The 23,667-nt window shown below is 40.4% G+C and overlaps 1 pseudogene; it reads left to right on the top strand.

Moving 5' to 3' along the window:
• The first annotated feature begins 12,811 nt into the window (after positions 1 to 12,811).
• Positions 12,812 to 20,544, top strand: LOC121317846 (annotated as a pseudogene).
• The last annotated feature ends 3,123 nt before the right edge of the window (positions 20,545 to 23,667 follow it).

The raw sequence follows: 23,667 nt of genomic DNA, 5'->3' as shown, positions 1-23,667 counted from the left end.
CCCGTGGTGCTGATAAATCAGTAATAAGACGCTTTTTTCCTGACATTTTCCTCGTGGCAATACCGATAGGATTAATTCTATATACTGGAAAAGGAGGAGCTAAAAATGGACCGACTATAAATCGTTTTATAATTTCTTTTTCGATCAGAGATTGCACTAATTGTGGTTCTTGAGTTGCTGAATAAAGATTTTTGCTTTTGAACTGGGAAGAAGGAATTTGAGTCAGACCGGTTGAAAAAACATTTTTTAATCCGTCGATCATTTAATTAATTAAATTACTGTCGGGATGATTCTGTAATTTACTTGATAATGCCGGGATGTTTATAGGAGTAAAGACTGTGAGCATCGGGGAAAGTCACTTGCGTTTTAAAGGGCAGATTGTGTTAGCGTGAGCGTCTCCGCAATTGCTGCACATGGGGATAAAATTGTATTGCCTATTCGAACAGAAGACAGTATTGAAATTTTTGCAGATTTGTCTTCCTTCTGAAAATCTAATACTGTGCCCGTATTTGTCTTTCCTTGTGGATTGATCAAGGGGAGCTGAAGAATGTATAGGATTAGGTACTGAAGATCTGTATGAATTAGCGACGAAACCGGGTGCTTTAGAAGTTGATGCAATTGCAGCTTTAGGGCAGAGGGATGTTGAGTGAGCTGTTGAAGCGCAGACCCCACATGCGTTAGCTCTTAGACCACCAAAAATTCTGTTAAATAGATCTGGGTCAGGTTGTGCCCAATTTATGATGTGATTATCTGCTGCCTATATCGCTCCTGCTTTTGCAGAAAATGCTTTATGATACTCAGAAAACATAGTCCCTCCATATCTGACAGACAGCTCCACGATGTAGTATTCGTAGGAGTCCAATTCAGCTCTGCGGTTAGGATATACTGAGCATAACACCTCTCTGAATATGGAGAAAGCAAGGACAAATTCTCCTAATGTAAGATTTTTAAGCAAGCTGGACCGGAAGAAGCTGTAGGCGTCGCTGCAGTATTTGATGCTGGAATTAATGACAGCACTGTAGATTGTTTTCCCTGTTCCATATTAGACATCCTTTTATCTAGATCAAACAGTTGAGAACTGACCGAAAATAGAGTATCGGCAAAAGGTTGCATAAATGATTTTATCTCGTTAAATATTTGCGAATGTTGGATTTCAATGGCTGGCTGCTGTTTAGCGGTGCTAGTTGTGGGGTGATTTGATCCGGAATAGATTGCCTGCTGTCTGTTTTAGGACGCTGAATGGCTGGGCGCGGCTGATTATTTTTTTGGGAAGAAAGACTGGTTCTGCTGAGACTGAATTGCAATAGAGAATAAAAAGAGACTATCACTCCCTACTGGAATCGGGTTACCGTTTTTAAGAAGGGTTTTTATCAATTTATTCATGGGTCAGTCCTTCCAAAACAATCGATTCGGAGGGGCGTCCTGAGGCCGAAGTCGCTTGGATCGGCGCAGATTCGATGTTTGAGTGGCAGGAACGGTAGGCAACATTTGAGCTGGAACCTGGATGAGAGCCTGATTGGGAGCCTGATCAGATGTAACTGAAATACCAGAAGGGGAGAAAAAACGGAGACTGGATGGACCCTGGATTGAAGCTGGAGGAGAATGATCTGGTAATGACAGAAAATCCTGAGAATCCGATGACAACTGCTGTAAGTACTCCATTGCTGAGGTATACGAAAGTTGATGGGTCTTGAAATCGCTTAGGTTTATGCCAAAACGAAAAACACAAGACAGCTAGGTAGAGGTGACTAATGTTTAAATAAGGTAGATTTAATTGATGACAGGAGATGATAGGTTGTTGGTGCCTAGCTCCGCCCCCTGAACCCCACCTATAGGTTAACATATATTATGAATAAGGTGACAAATCTGGCAAAGTTCTGGCAAATTCACTGAAAAAGCTTAGTGAGTCTAGATGTATAGCAGCTATTAAAAACCGAGATGATCAAGTAATTACTATTCCTGAAGAAATTAATAAAGAATTTAAACTATAAGAAACTATTCTGCAAATAACATTAATGATAAAATGTGTATCGAGTCTTTTCTGAATAAAGCTAAACTTAAAGAATTAACAGAAGACCAAGCTAATTGTCTTGAAAACACTATTTCTTTGCAAGAAGTGTTGAGGGCTATTGACAAACTCCCATGCAATAAAACTCCTGGAGCAGATGGGATATAAGTAGAATTTTATAAACTTAACAAGGAATAGTTGACTAACAGATTAGTTAATTTTTTTCAATATGCATTTGCTAACCAGCAATTACCACAAGCTATGAATTTATCTCATATTACATTAATTCGTAAGGCAGAAAAGGACCCCCTATGCTGCTCTAATTATCGTCCAATAGCACTAATCCAAACCGATTGTAAAATATTAGCTTTCATTCTAGCTGAACGTTTGTCCAGTGTAATGGAAGAAATTATTCATCCGGACCAAAAGGGCTTCATGAAAAAAAGATTTTCGTCAGATTATGTTTTACAACTTCTAACTGTTTTAGAAGCTTTCAAAGATCAAGGTCAACAAGCTTTAGTAATCTCTCTGTGGGTAAAGCCTTCAGTAGTGTGGAATGGAATTTCTAATATGCAGTATCAGATCGTATGGTTTTTAAAGGAAAATTTATAAACTGTATAGCCACATTATATAAAAGTCCAATAGCTTATGTATACACTGGTACTGTTTTATCGAAGCCCTTTAATATTTCATGTGGAATGTGTCAGGGATGTCCACTTTCACCTTTATTATTGTATTTAGTAGAAAATAGAGTCTGGCAGCAAATATACGAAATGACGAGTCTATAACTGGTTTAATAATTAAAGAAAATACGTCAAAGGTTCTGCTATATGCAGATGATTTATTAGTTACACTAAACAACTCAACAAATTCCCTTCCTAGCCTTATGAAAGCCATTGAAGATTTTGGCTACATATCTGGTTACGTGGTTAACTGGTCCAAATCTCAAGCAATACCATTCTCAAAAGATTGTTTTCCATCTCATTTTAGAGATTATCAGTTTCAGTGGACACAAAAAGGTATTAAATAATTTAATCCACTTTTAGAGAAAATTAAATTTAAAGTAGATAATTGGAAAGTTACTATCTCACAGTGTCTCTGTTACCTATAATTCTACCTGTTTCCTTTTTTAAGGATATTTCTAAGTTATACTTTAATTTTATATGTAATGGTAAGAAGGCTCGTTTGAAAATATCAGCTTTAAGGCTTTCACATACTAATGGGGGGGGGGGGGGTATTGTTACTCAATACTAAAAATTATTATTATTAGGGTATTTTAAATACTCTATCCTCATTGGTCAAAATAGGTCACATCGGGTTGTTGATATTACCGCATATTACCATGGGTCGGCACTTTTTTTCAGAACCGGACAAATCACTGGCAGTTATCCATACACCTAGGATTTAAAAACAAAAACGGCAGACATATTGGAATTTATCGCAATAAACTTGACCACCGAGATTTATGTAAATGTTGAACTTTTGGGAAACAAAAGAGTACATGACATATTGAATGAGTCTGAATCGGACACCAATGATTAATTAAAGTAGTTAAAAAAAAGCAAAACTATGTATTCAAATAAATTCAAAACTCACCATTCTGATCGCTCTGTTCCTTCTCCCTGAACTACGGCGTTTCCCTATCCCATTTTGAAAATAAATATTTTCTTAAAAATATCTCTTAAAAAATGCCCTTCATCGTTTAAAATTGTTTCTTAACACTGATCTAGTAGTTCTCCACGTTACCAAGCTGTAAATTGCAGCCAGTTTGATAAGTAACTGGGTATTCCATGCAAATAACGTATTTCTCGCCATTGTGAAGTTGTAGCACAAATCTGTTATGGATACCTCCTGTTACTACACCGGATAGCAAAGGATTGTTTAAAATAAAAAAAAATAAAAAAAATAAAAAAACGCACTCTCACCCGATACTATTGCAGGTCTTATGAGGAAGGGTCTGTATGATTTAAAATAAAGGCAGTCTTTTTTGTGCTGCGTGATTTAAAGGCGCACTCATTTGTTCTGTGTCATGATGAAAATGGACTGCACTTTCAATGGCAATGTTCAGTTCAACATCTGAAATTATTTTTTAATTAATGCATTTTTGGTTTTATTTTATTATGTTTTAAGGGACTATTTTTTCTAAGTTCAGGCAGAGGTGGAAGGATATTTTAATAAAAATTACTTTTTTTTTAATTAAAACATGTTTTTATGTTTTTTTGGAGGTTTTTTTTGTAATGTTGGTTTCTCCATTTTATAAGCGCAATAAAGCACTTCAGGGTGTGGGATATACTCTAATATCCACATGCCCCGGGCAGTTAAAGCACCAGGGGCATGTGGGTATTAGAGTATATCCCACACCCTGTCGTGCCTTATTGCTTACTTATTACATGGCATATTACTTAACATTCATTAACATTCTGGTTTTCTTTCATTCCTAACCCTCCTTTATGGCTTTCTGTCTTGCAACAATTGGCTACTCCTATTTCTCTCAGGACAATTTTATTTCATGGCCCTCCACCTTCTCTTAAGCATATGTATATATTCAAATTTGGACATCATATTTTCTCAATCTATACATGTGTGTTAAATGATTCAAAACCATTTTACTACCATTCAGATTTATGGTATAACCACAAAGTAAAGTATAATAAGAAAATGCTCTTTGAAGAGTCATGGGCTAAAGCAGGAATTAATTCTTATGGTGATTTATTTTATAAAGGACAATTTATAAGTAATAATGTTTAAAAATAATTTGGGGTTAACACAAGAAAATGTGAAAAATTTTAGTAAACTTAAGCTTGCTCTCAAGCAATTGAAGTGTATGGATCCAAGCTTCATTGAACCAAAATTAACACAATCTGAAACTTATCTTCTTAATATTAAGTCATCTCAGAAATTTGTTTCAGGTTTTTATAAATTTATATTGCTTCATACTAACATAAAAAATGACTCCATTAAAAATAAATGGGAGAAAGATATGCAGGTTGAAGTCTCTCAAGAAGCTTGTAACCATATCAATTCTAATGTTAAAATTTGTTCCATCAATGCTAATCTTCGCTCCATTCAATTCAAAATTGTAAATCGCTGCCATTATACACTGTATAAACTATACAGATCAAACCTAAAAGAGAACTCAAACTGTTGGAGTTGAAAGTGAAGATGGAACATTAATACATATGCTTTGGGAATACAGAAAATTACAAAGTTTCTGGCCAAAAGTAGTACACTATATCAAATATCCTGGGATTAAGAAATGATCACTGAACAAATTATTATGAGGAATTGTCATCCTATAAAAAAATCTCAGAAAAGAATCCTTTTGTTTTTACTGACCACTGCTAAATGCTGCAACCTAATAAACTAGATAAAATAAACTAGAATGATATCAATCCACCTTCATTTGAGTTCTGGAGACAGACTTCAATAGAATATGTGAGAAACTATTATTATAAATTACAGAAATCTGATATATTCTTAATTTTGGAGCAAAGCTTTAAGCCTATTGATAGAAACATCTTAGGTACCATCTTTTTATCTTCATTAAACATGTATGAAATCTATCTTAAAATATACTATCAGTTGTTTTCCCATGAACTGGTGAGTTATGTATTACTATCAACATATATTTTGATGTATAATCTCTCTTTATTTATGTTCCAGATGAAATCCCTGTTTTGAATTGTTTTAATTTTTTTAAGTTTTATTCTGAAGAAAAAAAAAATACCGTTGTTGCAATTGTCAGATGCTTTAATGCACAAAACTGGTAGAGCTAACAATAAACCAAACACTGTTAATTATGTGTACAAACATTAACCTTCACATTTTTCACTCTCTCTACAGGTTCTTTTGGGATTCTGTGACATCAACCCCAATCCCCCCCAGGTGAACATCCAAGGACCACAACACAGGTAATTAAGCTTCAATTTATTGCAATGAATGGCCACAATAATCTTTATCCAAATAACAATGTACACAGTGAAATACAATCTCAACTAAAACTATAAATGACATCTAATCTAAGATAGCAGTTCTTACTAAAACAATTGGATTAGGTTAACACTATCTAAAAACAAGTTCAGTTGTGGCAGGGAGGGTCCCAGTGCTTCTCGACTGTGAGAAGAGAGGCTGTAGCACAGTGTGATACAACCTTGTATTCTTCGTGTCCCAGCTTGTAGTATCACTCCAGACCAAAAATAGCCCTTGTCCTCTTCACTATAAAATTAGCCCCACACAGACAAAACCTGGGGCCGGCTTCTCCCCCATCCCACATGCTGTCCCGCTGGTCACTGTCCAACAGGGGGTCAGCCCAAAATCCCAGGCCCAGGTAACTGCTGTAACAAGCAAAAACAACAATGCCACAGTTGCTGCAGTTCCATTGCAATGTATTGTATCCCAATTTTAAGTTTCTAACGATACTCCAGCAGGTTGTCTTATATACAGACCACCACAATAATTATGTACAACCGGTATAATAGGACACACTTCCTAACTTGTATATAGTAGTAAAATCAATATGTGTTTTACTGTCAGAAAATGGTTTCCAATCACACACTGAACAAAATTATTCTAGACTTGTGCACTTGTCTGCAAGCTAGACAGGGTTCATCACTCAAACAAAAGTACTACTTCTTGGTTGTCACTGCCTTTTATCTCTTGGTCCAACTTTTCCAGGTTCTTCCTGCAGTCTGTTCTTCCAGCAGTTTCTCTCATGCACTTCGTGGTCTGAGTCCACCAGCAACACAGTCTACCTTGCTCTCTGCCTCTTGATAGCACTTTTTTTATATGGTAGTTAGTAATAGAATGAGGTAATGGGCAACGGGTGAAGCAATTAGGTTCCTCAGAATGTCGATCAGTTCTACCATTTGGTCACCAGTGTACTAACAAATAAATACAATAAAATAGTAAGCACACAAAGCAAAAACTGAACATAAGTTAATATAAAATAAAACAACCAAATAATCACAGCAAATAACAAACAGTGCAAATCAATCAATCAGTGAACAGTGAAAAACTGCAGTGCTCAATTTGGTCACTTATGACATTCCTCCCACTTTACCATTTCTTGTCCCTAGAAATAGCTCACTAATTTAAATCAAGGTACCTGGCAGGTACACAACCTCAGCCTACCCTCTGAGACCACTGCAAGACCACCGGTTCGGGGGCAGGGGACATGGGTTCAGGGGTGGGGAGCTGTTCTGTTGGGGGGGTGTCTCGGGTGCAGACCCGTGTGGTCCTACAACCCCTAGGGCTGGGATCCTCAGCATCATTTGCTGGAAGAGAGGCCGATAAAAGGCCATCCACTCCCAATATTCCTTATACCCAGGGGACTCCTCCTATCGACAAATAATCTATAGCTACAGTTTCCATGGGGGACACTATTTTGAATGGAAAGCAAGGGGGCTCTTCCCATCGGGCCGGCCTTGTTCAAGGTACAGGAGTGACAGCTCAAAGTCCACGAGGCAACCTCGGTATTTACCTTGTGCTTGTAGAAGATTAATTTGAGGATGAACAGGGTCTTGTTACTACTGTGGTGTCCCAAGGCCTGGTGGTAGCGTTCCCAAACCAGGCAGGTTTGTTCAGGGTGTACCAAACTCTGTAGATGGATCTCATCTGTCTGCAAATTGAGGTTCTTTTCTGGCTACCACTCCGTCCTTCAGTATCACGTGGGCCATCACAGTTCGTTCCTCTGGTAACTGGGAAAGCATGTCTGCATTAATGTTGGTGGTTCCTGGTCGATACAATATCTTGAACTCAAAATTGACCAACTGTACAGCCCAGTGTTGTTCTGTGGCTCCCAATTTAGCCGTCTCCAAATGAACCAATGGATTATTATCTGTGTAGACGGTAAAGGTTACCCCCCACAAGTAGTCTTTAAATTTCTGTTACTACACACTTAAAGTTCCAATTTAAAAAAAACTATAATTTTGGTCGTTCCATTCAGTAGGATGTAAGCTCTGGCTGGCGTAGGCTATAACTCTTTGCCGTCGTGTTTCTGGGCGAGTACCGCTTCCGGTCCACCCAAGCTGGAATCCATGTAGAAGTGGAATTGGAGGGCAAAATCTGCATAAGCCAACACCAGATATTCCACCAGGGCCTGCTTGAGTTCATCAAACACACTTTGGCAGGTGCACGTCCATTCCATCAGAGCTGTCTTTCATGGAAGCCGCGGTCCCAACCAATAGTCCATGCAGCGGCATCACAATCTGGGCGAATGAGGGAATAAATCACCGGTAATATTCCACAAACCCTAAGAAGAAATGGACCTGGCGGACGATAGTGGGAGGGGGCCAGTCCCGCTATTTTCTACTTCCTTCTGTAAGAGTTGACACTTAGTGGGTTGGAGCTTCAAGCCATGGCTCCACAAATGCTTAAATACTTGGTCCAGGTATTCCAGATGGCTGTCCAAGTCTGGGGAGTAAACAATAACATCATCCAGATAAATCAAGAGGGACTTGTTTACTTGGTTTCCTAGACAACGCTGCATGAGCCTCTGGAAGGTGGCTGGGACATTACACAACCCAAACAGCATCCTCTGAAACTCAAAGGCCTAGGAGAGTGGTGAAGGCGGTCTTTACTGGGGTCTACTTCAACCTGCCACTACCCGCTGGCAAGGTCCAGGGTAGATTAACAGACTGGTTGCTTAAGGTTATTGAGCGACTTTTTGATCCGGGGTAGGGGGTAAGTGTCCTTGTGGGTGATGGAATTAAGCCGACTGTAGTCCACGCAGAACCTCCAGGATCCATCTTTTTTCTTTACGAAGACTACTGGAGCAGCCCACATACTGGCACTTTCCCTCACTACCCCTCCCTCCAGCATCTTGGCCAACAGGCTCCGAACCTCTTGATGCAAGGTAGGTGGAATCGGACGGAACAGCTGATGACAAGGGGGGGCCTCTCCAGTAGGGATCCGATGTATTACCACGTTGGTTCTTCCAAAGTCATCATCATGACTGGCGAAGACCTTGGTCCAATGCTGCAACAGCTCCGATAACTTCCATTCTTAATAATTATCCAACCCGACTCCAGATAAAGCCAGGTCAGTGACTGGGGTAGACTCGGCCCGAATCACCCGTAGTTCTTCAGGAGTTAGTAAGGTATCCCTTGTGGTCTGTGCATCTTGAGGGTCCAACCTTGAAACAAGCTCCATCGTTGGGGCACTTACACAGGATAGGGGTGGACATTTTGTACACAAAGCACACAATACCCCTTCTGTACTTTAACCAGGATGCAGGCTACTTGCCATTCTTCATCCAGTCTAGGAGCTTCAAATCAGTGCGCAGTGCGGTTCTCTGTTGCTGGCGCCACTACTCGATCCTGGACTATCATCTCGCTACAGGGGGGAGTCATCACTGGTCCTTAGTGGACTAGACGAACCTCGCCAATCTTGCTACTAGGGGTCTTGGCAGCAATTACTCGTTGACATTGGGCAAAGGCTCGTTCCCACTCATTGAGCATAGCTGGTTGAATCAAAGCAGAGAAGTATCTTTCATGTGTTGGATCACAACAGAAGATGGTATCCCAACAGGCAGAGATAATATTCTTCCCTAAGATCCCTCTATCGGTGCCTTGACAGTTATAGCTGACGATCATAACCCTGCTGTTTCAGGATGCTTACGCCACAGATCTGAAAATCCAGGACAGCATATCCAACATAGGGCAGCTTCAATCCATTGGCAGCCTTTAGCGTCAACCACTGGATATTAATTGTCGTTTGGATCGTTGTAGTAGCAAAGTGTTTTTTGAAAAGGCATTACTAAACAATGTCACCTGAGATCCAGTGTAAAGCAAACATTACAGCTTCACTCCTTGAACTTCCACCTCTACCCACGTGCAGCCTCCAATCATCATGTCAGATGGGGGACTGACTTCACTCCTCTCTTCTCCCCAGGCTACTTGTCCCATGGTGACCAGGTCTAGTAGTTTAAAGATGAGGGGGATGAACATGGTCATGGACATCTCCGGGCAATGTGGCCAGCCCGACCACAAGCTTTACACACAGGTCTTCCCTTGTGGTAGTCCCACTGGAATGCAGGCCCCGAGGGTGCGCCAACTGAGGCGGGGGTGGCCCCTCAGAAAGGTAGTGGGGGTGGAGCTAAATGGACAATGGGCTGGAGCCGTTGTAACTAAGCCTGCATGTCAGTGGTGATGAAACGGGATAAGCTGGTCAACTGGCCCTGAACTTCAGCCAGAACTTCAGCCCGAATCTCTGCCTTCCAGTCCGGAGGTCCTTGCAATGGAGGATGGGGATGGAGGACTGCCTAGCTGATCACTTCCTTAGGAGATCATTGACTGTCTTCGATGAGCAGCCTGGCCTCTATACCAACCTCGGTGAACATCATGGCTGGAGTACTTCGCACACGTTGCTGGAGGATTTGACATACTGTTCCAGGAAGGAGGCCTGAGAGCCACTGATTGCGGAGGATGGTATCCTGGAGGGCTTTACTAGTGGGGTCCAGTCTCTGAAACCTGGAAAACAGTTCACAGAGACAAAGTGAAAAAGTCCCCACTGCCATCCCCAGGCTGATGACTACATCTGTAGAGTCTAGCCCTTAACTGTGCTAACAGAAGGCAGCCCCCATACAGCCCCTCTAACACTGCAAAGATCTGACCGGGAGTCATATGTTCCCTTAATGGAAGGAGCACAATTTCTCGTTTGGCTATCTCATCTAATGTCTGTAATATCATATCGGTCTGTTGTACTTCCGTAAGGGATTGAAACCAGAGCATGGCCTCAGTTTGCAATTTCCATGCCCCATAGCTTCTCTTCCTCGGTACCATTGCATTTCGGAACTCACAATGTACGTGGAAAGGTTAAAGGCTGCTACAGCCGAGTGAACTACTGGTGGCCCTCCAGTATTCCGTGGCTGGTACAGCCAATGGTGCCAGTCCATTTTCCACTGGGATGACAATAAACCAAACACTGTTAACTATGTGTACAAACATTAACCCTCCCATTTTTCACTCTCTACAGGCTCTTTTGAGATTCTGTGACACCAACCCCAACCTCCCCCCCAGGACATCCAAGGACCACAACACAGGTAATTAAGCTTCAATTTATTGCAATGAATGGCCACAATAATCTTTATCCAAACAATAATTTACACAGTGAAATACAATCAACTAAAACTATAAATATGACAACTAATGTAAGATAACAATTCTTACTAAAACAATTGGATTAGGTTAACACTATCTAAAAACAAGTTCAATTGTGCAGATAGTTTGAGGGTCCCAATGCTTCTTGACTATGAGAAGAGAAGCTGTAGCACAGAGAGATACAACCTTGTATTCCTTGTGTCCCAGCTTGTATCACTCCAGGCCAAAAATGGCTCTTGTCCTCTTCACTATAAAATTAGCCCCACACAGACAAAACCTGGGGCCTGCTTCTCCCCATCCCACATGCTGTCCAACAGGGGTCAGCCCAAAATCCCAGGCCCAGGTACCTGCTGTAACAAGCAACAAGAACAAACAAAGCCACAGTCACTGCAGTTCCATTGCAACATATTGTTTCCCAATTTAAAGTTTCTAACAATACATCAGCAGGTTGTCTTATATACAGACCACCACAATAATTATGTGCAGTCAGTATAATGCTATTTGACACACTTCATAACTCCTATATAGTAGTAAAGTCAGTATATATGTTGTACTGTCAAATAAAATGGTTTCCAACCACACACTGAACATAATAATTAATATAAAATAAAACAACCAAATAATCACAGGAAATTATAACAAACTGCAAATCAATCAATCAGTGAAAAGTAAAAAAGTTCAGTGCTCAGTTTGGTCACTTATGACATAATCAAAACTCTCTGAAGATCTGCCCAACATTCACAGGCTTTGCCTCGGAGAATGTGAATGATGAACATGCTCCTATTTGTCAATAATTAAGATAATTACAATAAACTTGATTATTAAGCTCAGGTACTCAGGTAAAACCAATAAATAGTGTGGGTACACCACACACTAAAAAAATAAAATAAAATAACACTGAATGTTTATATGTGACATCTGTTTTAATATATAAATCATTCAAAAATAATACATCTACACATTTCTTTGTAAATACTGATAATTAGTTTGAATATACATTTTTATTGTTTTTCAGTTTTAATAAAATCTTCAGTTAGTGTGTGAATGTGATTATTTTTGTCATTGGACAAACTTATTAAAACCAGGAAGTGTCATTTTACATAAATACAAAACCAGTATGTGGCGCTCCTCATCATTTTGACTAAAATTAAGGTGAAATAAAAGAGAGACAAATATTCTGTTATTTCTTACCATATGGCATCTTTCTTTGCCTTGTCTTTATAACCACCGACACTGGCATCATAAAGAACATTATATTATCTCATTAATAATAATAATCTCATTGATGTCCATTTCTCTTTTTTCTGTGGTAATTTCTACGTGAAGAAGACAATGAGAGTCTTACAGCCTCTCCCTCGATTGACCGAGTAATGACATGTTGTGTACAGAAACATAGAGTGCTCTCGCAGACAAACGGTCAGTTTGAGACAACAAGGCAATTCTATCTTGGGAGTAAGGAGGAACTTTTGAGTAGCAGCTACAGGAATATAGAATGGTAATGTAAACATCGTCATGATACCCCCCCCCCATTTACCGCTGTATCATGTATAAATGGTTTCTCAGCCTCGCAAATAGTAACAAACTTATGCTCAAATGTGAGAATCCATTGCACGGCTGTGAGACTGTCAAATTTGTGGAAAACAGTTATATGTTCTGATTATTACAAGTGAAAGTGTTGCCTTGTAAAGTAATGGCTTTCCTTTTTTTCTGAGTTTGGCTTGAGGTTCATTTCGTTGGCATCAACCAGTTCAGCAGAGAGACTTACTACCCATTCTCTATGACCTGTTGTATGGCCAAACACTGGCACCCCCGCAAAATCGTCTGAAGAGAACTACATGGAGGTAAGACCTCTCCAGTCCTGGGTTTGAGCTGCAGGCCCACTAGATATATTACACTGCCCAAAATAACGCCCCACCCTTTGGTCCATTATCCTAATGCAGTGGTTTTTATATTTACACTTTTTGCTCCACTGAATGGTACCAGTTGCAATTAAATCTATAATAATCAATTTCAACAAATGTTCCCCTTTTATTAATTTGTCAATGTTCCAATTGAAAATGGTTTAGGACAGAATACCAAACAGTAATTATAAGTCACAGAATAGACTATTGGGGGAATCTCTTTGGAAACCTACGTAACATTGCTGTTTGCTTCCCATATCAGCAATTGTGCATTAAAATGTTTACAACATCAGACGCGTTAACCTGAAATAAATTAGATTTTTGTTTTTTTTATTCAAGTCAACATAAATGATATGAAGGGATCCTGTAACTTTCATGGCTTGACACTTTCTGCAGACTCCTGTGGTGTTTTTGTTTCTCTGTAATGTGTGTGTGGGATGTTTTTTTTGTTTGTTTGTTTGTTTTTTTCTTCTAAAAACAATAAACATAATCCGGATGTACAGTCCTCTACCAAACAAAGAAAATAAATGTAACCTGCCACTGTCGGTGTTACAAAAATGCAGTGTCAAAATGATTGTTATTGTTTACTGGAGCATTTATACTTGTAAACTGCAGAAAGATTGTGCTTCACAGATTGGTATTCAAAGTTCATGAGCAGCACCTGGTGCTCTCCATATGGAAAAATTCCAGACTTCACACACCCTAATCTAAGTGTTCCACTCTAGCTAAATCACACATTTCTAGAAGTGAATGATAATTGAACCTGTACTACACTAACCTTTGACCTGCTAAACAAATGAAACGTTAATGCACAGCAGTTTAGTGATAATGTGAATTGGTTTGTAAAAATATATCTATATATATATATATATATATATATATATATATATATATATATATATATATATATATATATATATATATATATACACAAAAATATAAACGCAACATGTAAAGCGTTGGTCCCATGTTTCATGAACTGAAATAAAAATCCCAGAAATTTTCCATATGCACAAAAAACTTATTTCTCTCAAATTTTGGGCACAAATTTGCACAAATCCCTGTTAGTGAGCATTTCTCCTTTGCCAAGATAATCCATCCACCTGAGAGGTTTGGCATATCAAGAAGCTGATTAAACAGCATGATCATTACACAGGTGCACCTTGTGCTGGGGACAATAAAAGGCCACTCTAAAATGTGCAGTTTTGTCACACAACACAATGCCACAGATGTCTCAAGTTTTGCGGGAACGTGCAATTGGCATGTTGACTGCAGGAATGTCCACCAGAGCTGTTGCCAGAGAATTGAATGTTCATTTCTCTACCATAAGCCGCCTCCAAAGTCATTTTAGAGAATTTGGCAGTATGTCCAACCGGCCTCACAAGCACAGACCACTTGTAACCACACCAGCCCAGGACCTCCACATCCGGCTTCTTCACCTGCAGAATCATCTGAGACAAGCCACTCGGACAGCTGATGAAACTGGGTTTGCACAACCGATGAATTTGTGCACAACTGTCAGAACTGGGTGCTCGTCGTCCTCACCAGGGTCTTGACCTGACTGCAGTTTGACATCGTAACCGACTTCAGTGGGCAAATGCTCACGTTTGATGGCCACTGACAAGCTGGAGAAGTGTGCTGTTCACGGATGAATCCTGGTTTCAGCTGTACCGGGGAGATGGCAGACAGCGAGTATTGTGTGGGCGAGCGGTTTGCTGATGTCAACGTTGTGAACAGAGTGCCCCATGGTGGTGGTGGGGTTATGGTATGGGCAGGCATAAGCTATGGACAACGAACACAATTGCATTTTATCGATGGCAATTTGAATGCACAGAGATACTGTAACGAAATGCTGAGGCCCATTGTCGTGCCATTCATCCGCCGCCATTACCTCGTGTTTCAGCATGATAATGCACGGCCCCATGTCGCAAGGATCTGTACACAATTCCGGGAAGCTGAAAATGTCCCAGTTCTTCCATGGGCTGCATACTCACCAGACGTGTCACCCACTGAGCATGTTTAGGATGCTCTGGATCGACATGTACGACAGCGTGTTCCAGTTCCCGCCAATATCCAGCAACTTTGCACAGCCACTGAAGAGGAGTGGGACAACATTCCACAGGCCACCATCAACAGCCTGATCAACTCTATGCGAAGGAGATGTGTTGCGCTGCATGAGGCAAATGGTGGTCACACCAGATACTGACTGGTTTTCTGATCCATGCCCCTACCTTTTTTTTTTTTTATCTGTAAAATGCAGATGCATATCTGTGTTCCCAGTCATATGGAATCCATAGATTAGGGCCTAATGAAATTATTTCAATTGACTGATTTCCTTATATGAACTGTAACTCAGTAAAATCTTTGAAATTGTTGCATGTTGCGTTTATATTTTTGTTCAGTGTGTGTGTGTGTGTGTGTATATATATATATATATATATATATATATATATATATATATATATATATATATATATATATATACATACATACACAGTGGCTCTCAAAAGTATTCACCCCCTTGGACTTTTCCACATTTTATTGTGTGGAATAAAAATGGATTTAATTAGGAGTTTTTGCCGTTTATCAACACAAAAAACATCCATAATGTCAAAGTGAAAAATAAAATCTACAAATTGTTCTAAATTAATTACAAATCTAAAACAGAAAATAGTTGATTGCATAAGTATTCACCCCCTTTGCTATGACACACCTAAATAAGCTCTGGTGCAACCAATTGTCTTTAGAAGTCCCATAATTAGTTGAATGGGGTCCATCTGTGTGCAATTAAGGTGTTAAATACAGGTTAAATACTCTTGTCTCTGGGAGGTCCCACAGTTGGTTAGTACATTTCCTAAAAAAACTACATCATGAAGACGAAGGAACCTTCAAAGCAAATCCGGAATAAGGTTCTTCAAAAGCACCAATCAGTGGTAGGGTATAACAACACTTCCAAGGCATTGAGTATCCCCTGGAGCACAAGTCAATTATTAAGAAATGGAGAGAATATGGCACAACTGTGACTCTGTGTAGCACAGGCTGTCCTCAAAAGTAACCGGGCGAGAAGGGCACTAGTCAGGGAGGCCTATGGCAACTCTAAAGGAGTTGCAGTCTTCCACGGCTGAGCTGGGAGACACTGCATACGGCAACAATAGCCCGGTTGCTTCACAAAACTGGCCTTTATGGGAGTGTGGCAAAAAGAAAGCTAGAGTTTGCCAGAAGGCATGTGGGAGACTCTGAGACCAGGTGGAAGAAAATTCTATGGTCTGATGAGATGAAAATTGACCTTTTTGGCCTCATCATCCTGCAAATACCATCCCTACTGTGAAGCATGGTGGTGGCAGCATCATGCCATGGGGATGCTTCTCTGCATCAGGACTTGTAAAGCTTATGAAGATAGTGGCCAAAATGGATGCAGCAAAGTACAGAGAAATCCTGGAGGAAAACCTGCTGAAGCCTGCAAGTGACCTGGGACTTGGGAGAAGATTCATCTTTCAGCAGAACAATGACCCCAAACATACAGCCAATCACTGGAGTGGCTTAAAAACAAAAAGGTCAGTGTCCTGGATTGGCCAGGTCAAAGCCCAGATCTCAATCCAATTGAGAAAATGTGGAAAGATTTGAAAACTGCTGTTCACCACAGGTCCCCATCCAACTTGATGGAGCTTGAGCAATTTTGCAAAGAAGAATGGGCAAAAATCGCAGTGTCCAAACAGACTCATGGCTGTAATTGCTGCCAAAGGTGCTTCTAACAAATACTGACTCAAGGGGGGTGAATACTTATGCAATCAATTATTTTCTGTTTTGTATTTGTATTTAATTTAGAACAATTTGTAGATTTTATTTTTCACTTTGACATTATGGACTTGTTTTGTGTTGATCAGTGGCAAAAACTCCTAATTAAATCCATTTTGATTCCATGTTGTAACACAATAAAATGTGGAAAGGTCCAAAGGGGTGAATACTTTTGAGAGCCCCTGTATGTATGTGAGTGTGTGTGTGTGTATATATATATATATATATATATATATATATATATATATATATATATATATATATATATATATATATATATATATATATATAAAATAAAATTCTTAAAAAAACATAACTCAAGACACAAAGACAGAGTTCTGTGTTTCTGGTCTCACCCCCCCCCCCACCAATTGTTAAACAACCCCTGTTCTAATGCATTTCTATATAAATTTAGACATCATGCTTGACTTCAAATCCACACCCAGAGTGGATTGAATTTAATACTGGTGAAGTGCTGCTAATCACTGGATTTGTCACTGTATAGCTAAGCTCTTTGCAGGAGCTGGTTCTACATCGTACTCCTCCAGAAGCTTGTTTCAGATTCTCAGACTTCTTACTGCATGGTTTAGTTCTAACTTGTTGTGACTTCAGAGCCCAATACATCTAACAGTGTTCCTCTCCGCTGATCTAGCCATCTACTTCTGTAGTAAAGAGTGAAAGGCTCTAAGATCATCTTTAAACTATAGGGAGGTCTGAACCTAAATGGCTTTGTGTAACATTATCCCCTTGTCATCTTTAAATATATGTAAGGAGAAATGTGCCAGTCCTCGCTCAGGAGGGGATGAAGACTGGCAAGCTGCTCTCCCTGCAGTAAGTAAAAACCACTCTGTTTTGGTCTGATTATATAGGGTTCAATACAAGCTGCTATCCAGCCCACAGTAGTATCTTGCTGGCTTCTCTGATCTTGAGTGACGGAATAGTGGCTTTCAGAAACCTGACCTATATTTAACATGAAATGGTATAGCTCATTTTTAATGTAACATGATTGCTGTCTGTTGCAAATGCTCATGCTGGCTTACTATATACTAACCTGGAGCTATGGTAACTCTATCACAGATCTGTAACTTGGTGAAGGACTTTGCTCCATACACTACCAGTGCACCTTTGCCATTGCAGTTTGTATTCTATGCAGGCTTGTGACTTGCTGCTCGTCTGTGTAAGTGTGAACTGTCTTGAACAAGCTTCATAATTTGTGGCGCTATTTCCTAAAATTACTCCACACTTTCCCAGTTAACCTGGCTTCTTGCCTCTACCCCAGTCCATAAAACCAGACTAGCTCCTGGACATTCAGACCAGCTGCTGTATGTATCTCCTGTGTTCCAGGCCCAGGAAGCCATAATGTCAGTTTGGCAGGTTGTGTTCTACAATACCCCACTGTTGGGGCTACATGATCAACTCTACCATCACTAGGATCCTCTTCCGCGTACCCTATAACATGCCAGAATTGGAAATGCAATCCAGACAACTGTCTAATACAAGCAAAGCCTGTACCAAGAGTAAGATCTAAAGTTTGGGTATTATCTTGCGATGGTCCAGAGGCCATGTGAAACTATCGCCATAGTTGGTCCTTTAACTGGACAATTTTACTAGCTTATTTCTTTTGTAACCTAATAGAAGTAACATCTCTGCATGCTAGCACTACAGAATCATACAAACAAGGGCCATGATAATGCCATTTTCTCCATGATCATATTGATTGCCTTCCTTTTATACAATAATCCCTAATAGATATAAGTTTAACCAGAAACTGTCTTTCTCTCCTAGATATTGGCACTTTTGATGGGTCACATTTGGACTGGGTTGCATCCTGATTCCTCACTCCACTGGTCCTGCATGTAGAGAAGTTCCAGGACAAGGATATTTCCATGGGTGTGAATGGGTACAGAATAGCTACCTGAAGCTAACAGGGGTTTTACGGGAGATGGGGCAGAGTGTTTGGCTATGGAGTTCCTTCACTGACAACAAGGCAGGTTCTGGATGTGTTGCATGATCCCATGATGTCTTGCAGACTCCATATACCCCTATACTGAGTGCCCTTGATGCATCTCTAGATAAGCACTTTGACAGTGCACCTGCTTCCTATTGTGGCAGTTTGGCCGGTGATTGTGAACAGGTGTAGAGGTGATGCTGTGCAGAAGAAATCACAAACAATTGTAATCCGGTAGGAAACGGAGGGGTTAATTATAATCCGGGTCTGGTGACCAAAAAGAAAAACGCTCCGGCAATACACAACAATGTGTAATGCGCGGAGCCAAACGAACAGGTTTACGGTCCCAAACAATAATCGTTATCCACCCCCCACAATACTAAAACACGGCCACCAGTCAAGGGTGTGTGTATTAGTGCTCGTGGTGTGTGATAACAGGCTATTTGGTGACAGTTCGTAAAGTGCAGTTCTGGCTTGTGCTGGCCCAAAAGCGACAGCTCCGGAACGTATTTAGCCGTCTGGTGATTCAATAATCAAGGCAATTACTAACACACAAAAACATTAGCGGAAAAGATTAGTGTTTCTCTGGCCCCTTTTATGCTACCCCGCAAGATCCCTTGGTAAACTATTCCACCTATGTCTATTGCTTGCAGCTGCTACCTCGTTTACCTTCCGGGTCAATACGTTCCTGCAACAGAGTCTCGCATCCAGGCTGACCGACTTCCCGACCTCGGAAACGAACTGTCAGGCCAGCCCGTCCAGATACTTTTCCTTTCGCTATTTAGCACCCTCACAGGTCGAGAGGGAGATTTACAACCAGAACTCATTGTATTTCTGTCACACCCGGTCACCTGGGACATGCTTCCATGGCAGAGTAAAGTTTTAGCTGTGACTTGTATAATGTATATTGGCCAATTAACCTTCCCTTCCAACCTTGATTCTGAATGCTTTTAATGGAGTTAACGCCTGCTTTAATTTCATTACCTTCCGTCTCTTAAGAGTCGTGTCATAAATAACCAGGACAACTGGATATATGCCATTGACCTGAACCTTGATGACCTGTGGGAAGCAACCCAGTACCGTTCCTTCAAGCCAGTCTGCACCCCCTCCACTGCTGAGACCTCCTTTTTTCATCAACAGTGAGTACACTGCCTGCTTTCCAGCATGGAATTCAATAGCCTTGCTCTGATGCCAATGTATAATGCAGCCTAAAGCATGATGTCCCTTTTTGGCCTGCCTTGGTTCTTGCCCGAGAGGTGCAGTTGGGGACCTGGACTAGAACACTAGACCTGGCTTTAAATCTGTAATGCAATCCCTCCTCCACCTTAACATCTAAATGCCTGCATTTTGTATATCCCATCCCAGCAGAAAAGGTCTTTACAGTGACCGTTGGCATCTTCAACCCTGACGTTGAGCTGAAGAATTTGACCATCATTGGGGTTCCTCTGACCCTTTCTGAGGCCATAAACCAAGGCATTGTGCTAACTGAGGTCCAGCACCACAATGGCACCAAGTCTTTTGTCTTGAAGGTCCCCTTCACCTACCCACTCATCCCACAAAATGTAGGAATGAAAGCATGCCTATACATCCATGGATCGGAAGCTTAAGACCCAATCTATACCAGTCTATCCTTAAGACCCAATCTATACCAGTCTATCCTGTAGCACAGTTGCTGACTGTTCTTGCTTCTTGCACCTTTTGTTTTTCTCTGGCAGTATATTGGCAATCGTGTCCGGGAGTTTACCTTGAATATCAAGTACAAATTTTAACATCATCCCTGAGCATGAGCCTTAGTTCCAAGCCTCCCAACCAAAGGATTAGTGAACTGGTTGTGTGCCCACCCAGGAAATGTGTATTCCATCACGAAGGTGTCTCCACATTTGATTTGAGCTAGTTTACAAGCTGTTAACCTCCAGAAAATGTCTGCTGCAGTCTAGCATACTGTCACCTTTTCTTGGGATTTGCATACACCTACCACACTGTAACGGACATACACCCCTATTGGCACTTATTTCTGAGAAATGATGTCCATTAATGCACTGCTGCCCAGAGAAGGAGACTGACAGCACTCTGCTAAAGACTGAAGCCTGAACTGTCGACGCCTGATAGTATTACTGAAGGTGCAGTTGATTTTATCGGCATAACTTCAGGCTCTTAATTCTTCTCTTGCCTACCCAGTACTTCCTGTGATCAAGGGCTCTTTTAAGTGACTCATGGACCACCTCTGGGTCATGTACATTGGCAAACACCAACCAGACCAAGTTTATTCTAGAGGCGTCGCTCTTCAGTATCGGCTGCATCTCTGAGGTAAACCTTTTTGGGGGCCACTAGGAATGCCTTCTATTTAGCAGTTACTCACTAGAGGCTGAACTGGGAGTTTGTAGGATTACATTCAGTACTCCTGGGTTTGAGACTTCTTGTTTGGGTGTATTGACAGTAGTGCCTGATGTTTGAGTAAACCTGAGCCTTGTTAAATCTGCAGTTATCTTAGCATTACTAGGTTGGAAAGCCTGCTCCTCTGTTAATTGGTGTGCTTCAAACTGGGATGGCTATCTAAGGGGTTTTCCACAGCAGTGCCCCAGTGTCACTTGTCTCCGCTTTCAAGTATATCACTCTCTGAGGCCTCTGTTTGAGTAGAACTGACCCTAATGAATATCGGGACACTCGCGGCAGTGCTGTACAGTGCTGCCAATTTGTTATTAAGTAACTGCTCGGTAAGAAGCTCCACAAAGTGGGCTTGACTTTCTGTCTTGATACACGGCAACGTCCTGCTTCCATGCCTTGCCAATATACACACATTGACTATAAACAAGCTCTGTAACATACGCTTTAGCTGTATACCCGATTCCTTCTCAATTGCCATGGAGAATATTCCACTGATCACATTGTTTGCAGTTTCAGTGCAACAATCCGTAATGCCACTTAACCAACTTTGAAATGGCGTGCATAGCCCTGGCCTCTTGAGGTCTGCAGACAAGCAGCTGGCATCAGCTAGGTGATGTCTCTACTCCTATTAGTGAAGACTTCTACCATTAAACCTGCACCATAGCATGATCATATTTTCGAACAAAGACTGGTCTTCGAGACAATCCTACAGCTATGGCCAGAAGTTCTGCATCGCCTAGAATATTAGGATTGTGTAATAAAATAAGCCATAGTACAGTATTGGATTTTTAAATCATATTTGTCAGCTAAGTATCTAATTTCATATGTTAACATAATAGTATTTAGCAGGCTTCATTCGACTGATGCAAAATTATTTAATTCTACAGGGTGCTGCAAGACTGTTGGCCATATCTGTAGGTATAACATATCTGTAACATATCTGTAGGTATTCACCTATCTTGATCATTGGACCACATTCTACAACGAGGACTATCTGTATAGACGGGATGGACTGCATTTAAATAACAAGGGAACTAGTCTACTCGGAGAAAAGATCTTCGAGCAGGTTCGGAAGCATTTAAACTAGAAAGGAAGGGGGGAGAAATCAACAAAAAAACAGAAGGGAGACTGCATCAAAACAAGAACAACAACTCAGGTAAGACAACCATTAAATGTATTTATCTAAATGCTAGAAGTATCAGAAACAAAATTCTAGAACTTGAAGCTACTGCACTAACAGGTAACTATGATGTGATAGGTGTTACAGAAACGTGGTTGTCTGAGAGTGATGGGGACGAATTTAATATTTGTGGGTATACACTGTATAGGAAAGACAGGCAGGGCAGAAGAGGAGGAGGGGTAGTGCTATACATAAGAAACAGTCTTGAAGCCCAGGTGTTAAACCTGGACAAAGAAAATAAAACCGAATCAATATGGGTCAGAATAACGGACAAAAATTCAAAAGGCATAATAATAGGAGCATGCTATAGACCGCCAGATTCAGACGGTGAGCACAATAATCTGTTATACAATGACATTAGAAATGTGTGTAGCAAAGGAGAAGCCATACTAATGGGGGATTTCAACTTCCCCCAAATAAAATGGGAAAACCCGGTGGGTAGCGCGAAGGATGAAATAGAAATGGTGGAAATGACAAATGACTGCTTCCTAACACAATTTGTGAAGGCACCCACTAGAGGGGAGGCATGCCTTGATTTAGTCTTTTCAAATAACGAAGATAGAATAACTAAAACAGAGGTCAGAGAACCACTGGCAAACTCAGACCACAACATGGTCTCATTTGAAGTGTTTTTTAAATCCCCAAAAGAAATGACTAAAGCTAAGGTTTACAATTTTAGAAAAGCAAACTATGAAGGTATGAAACAGAGACTAACAGAAGTAGATTGGAGTAAAATAGAGAAAACACCCACAGAAGAAGGATGGTTGTTCTTCAAAAATGTAGTACTAGAGGCACAAAACAATTATATCCCTAAAGTAGACAAATCTAAATGTAAAACTAAATTGCCAAAATGGTTTAATAGATCAATTAAAAAAAAATATTCAGCGAAAAAAGGCACTTTACAGAGCATTAAAAAAGGACCAAAAAGAAAGTACACAGAAAGAGTACACAGAACTGCAAACGCAAGTCAAAAAGGAAGTTAGAAAGGCCAAGAGAGAAATAGAAATAAACATTGCTAAGGGAGCTAAAACCAATTCCAAAATGTTTTTCCAATATTACAACAGCAAGAGAACATTCAAAGAGGAGATTAAATGTTTAAGAGATACAAATGGCAAAATCGTAGATGAAGAAAAAAAAATAGCAAATATGTTAAATGATTACTTTTCACAAGTTTTTACAAAGGAAGATACTGACAACATGCCCCACATGTCATCCAGTTCCTATCCAGTTTTAAATAACTTTAGCATAACTGAGGCAGAAGTGTTAAAGGGACTAGGAGCTCTTAAAATAAACAAATCCCCTGGGCCGGATGAGATCCTCCCAGTAGTACTCAAAGAAATGAAAGAAGTAAT

The sequence above is a fragment of the Polyodon spathula genome, chromosome 7 (assembly GCF_017654505.1).
Source record: "Polyodon spathula isolate WHYD16114869_AA chromosome 7, ASM1765450v1, whole genome shotgun sequence".
Lineage (NCBI taxonomy): Eukaryota > Metazoa > Chordata > Actinopteri > Acipenseriformes > Polyodontidae > Polyodon > Polyodon spathula.
This window is presented reverse-complemented; position numbering and strand designations above follow the sequence as displayed.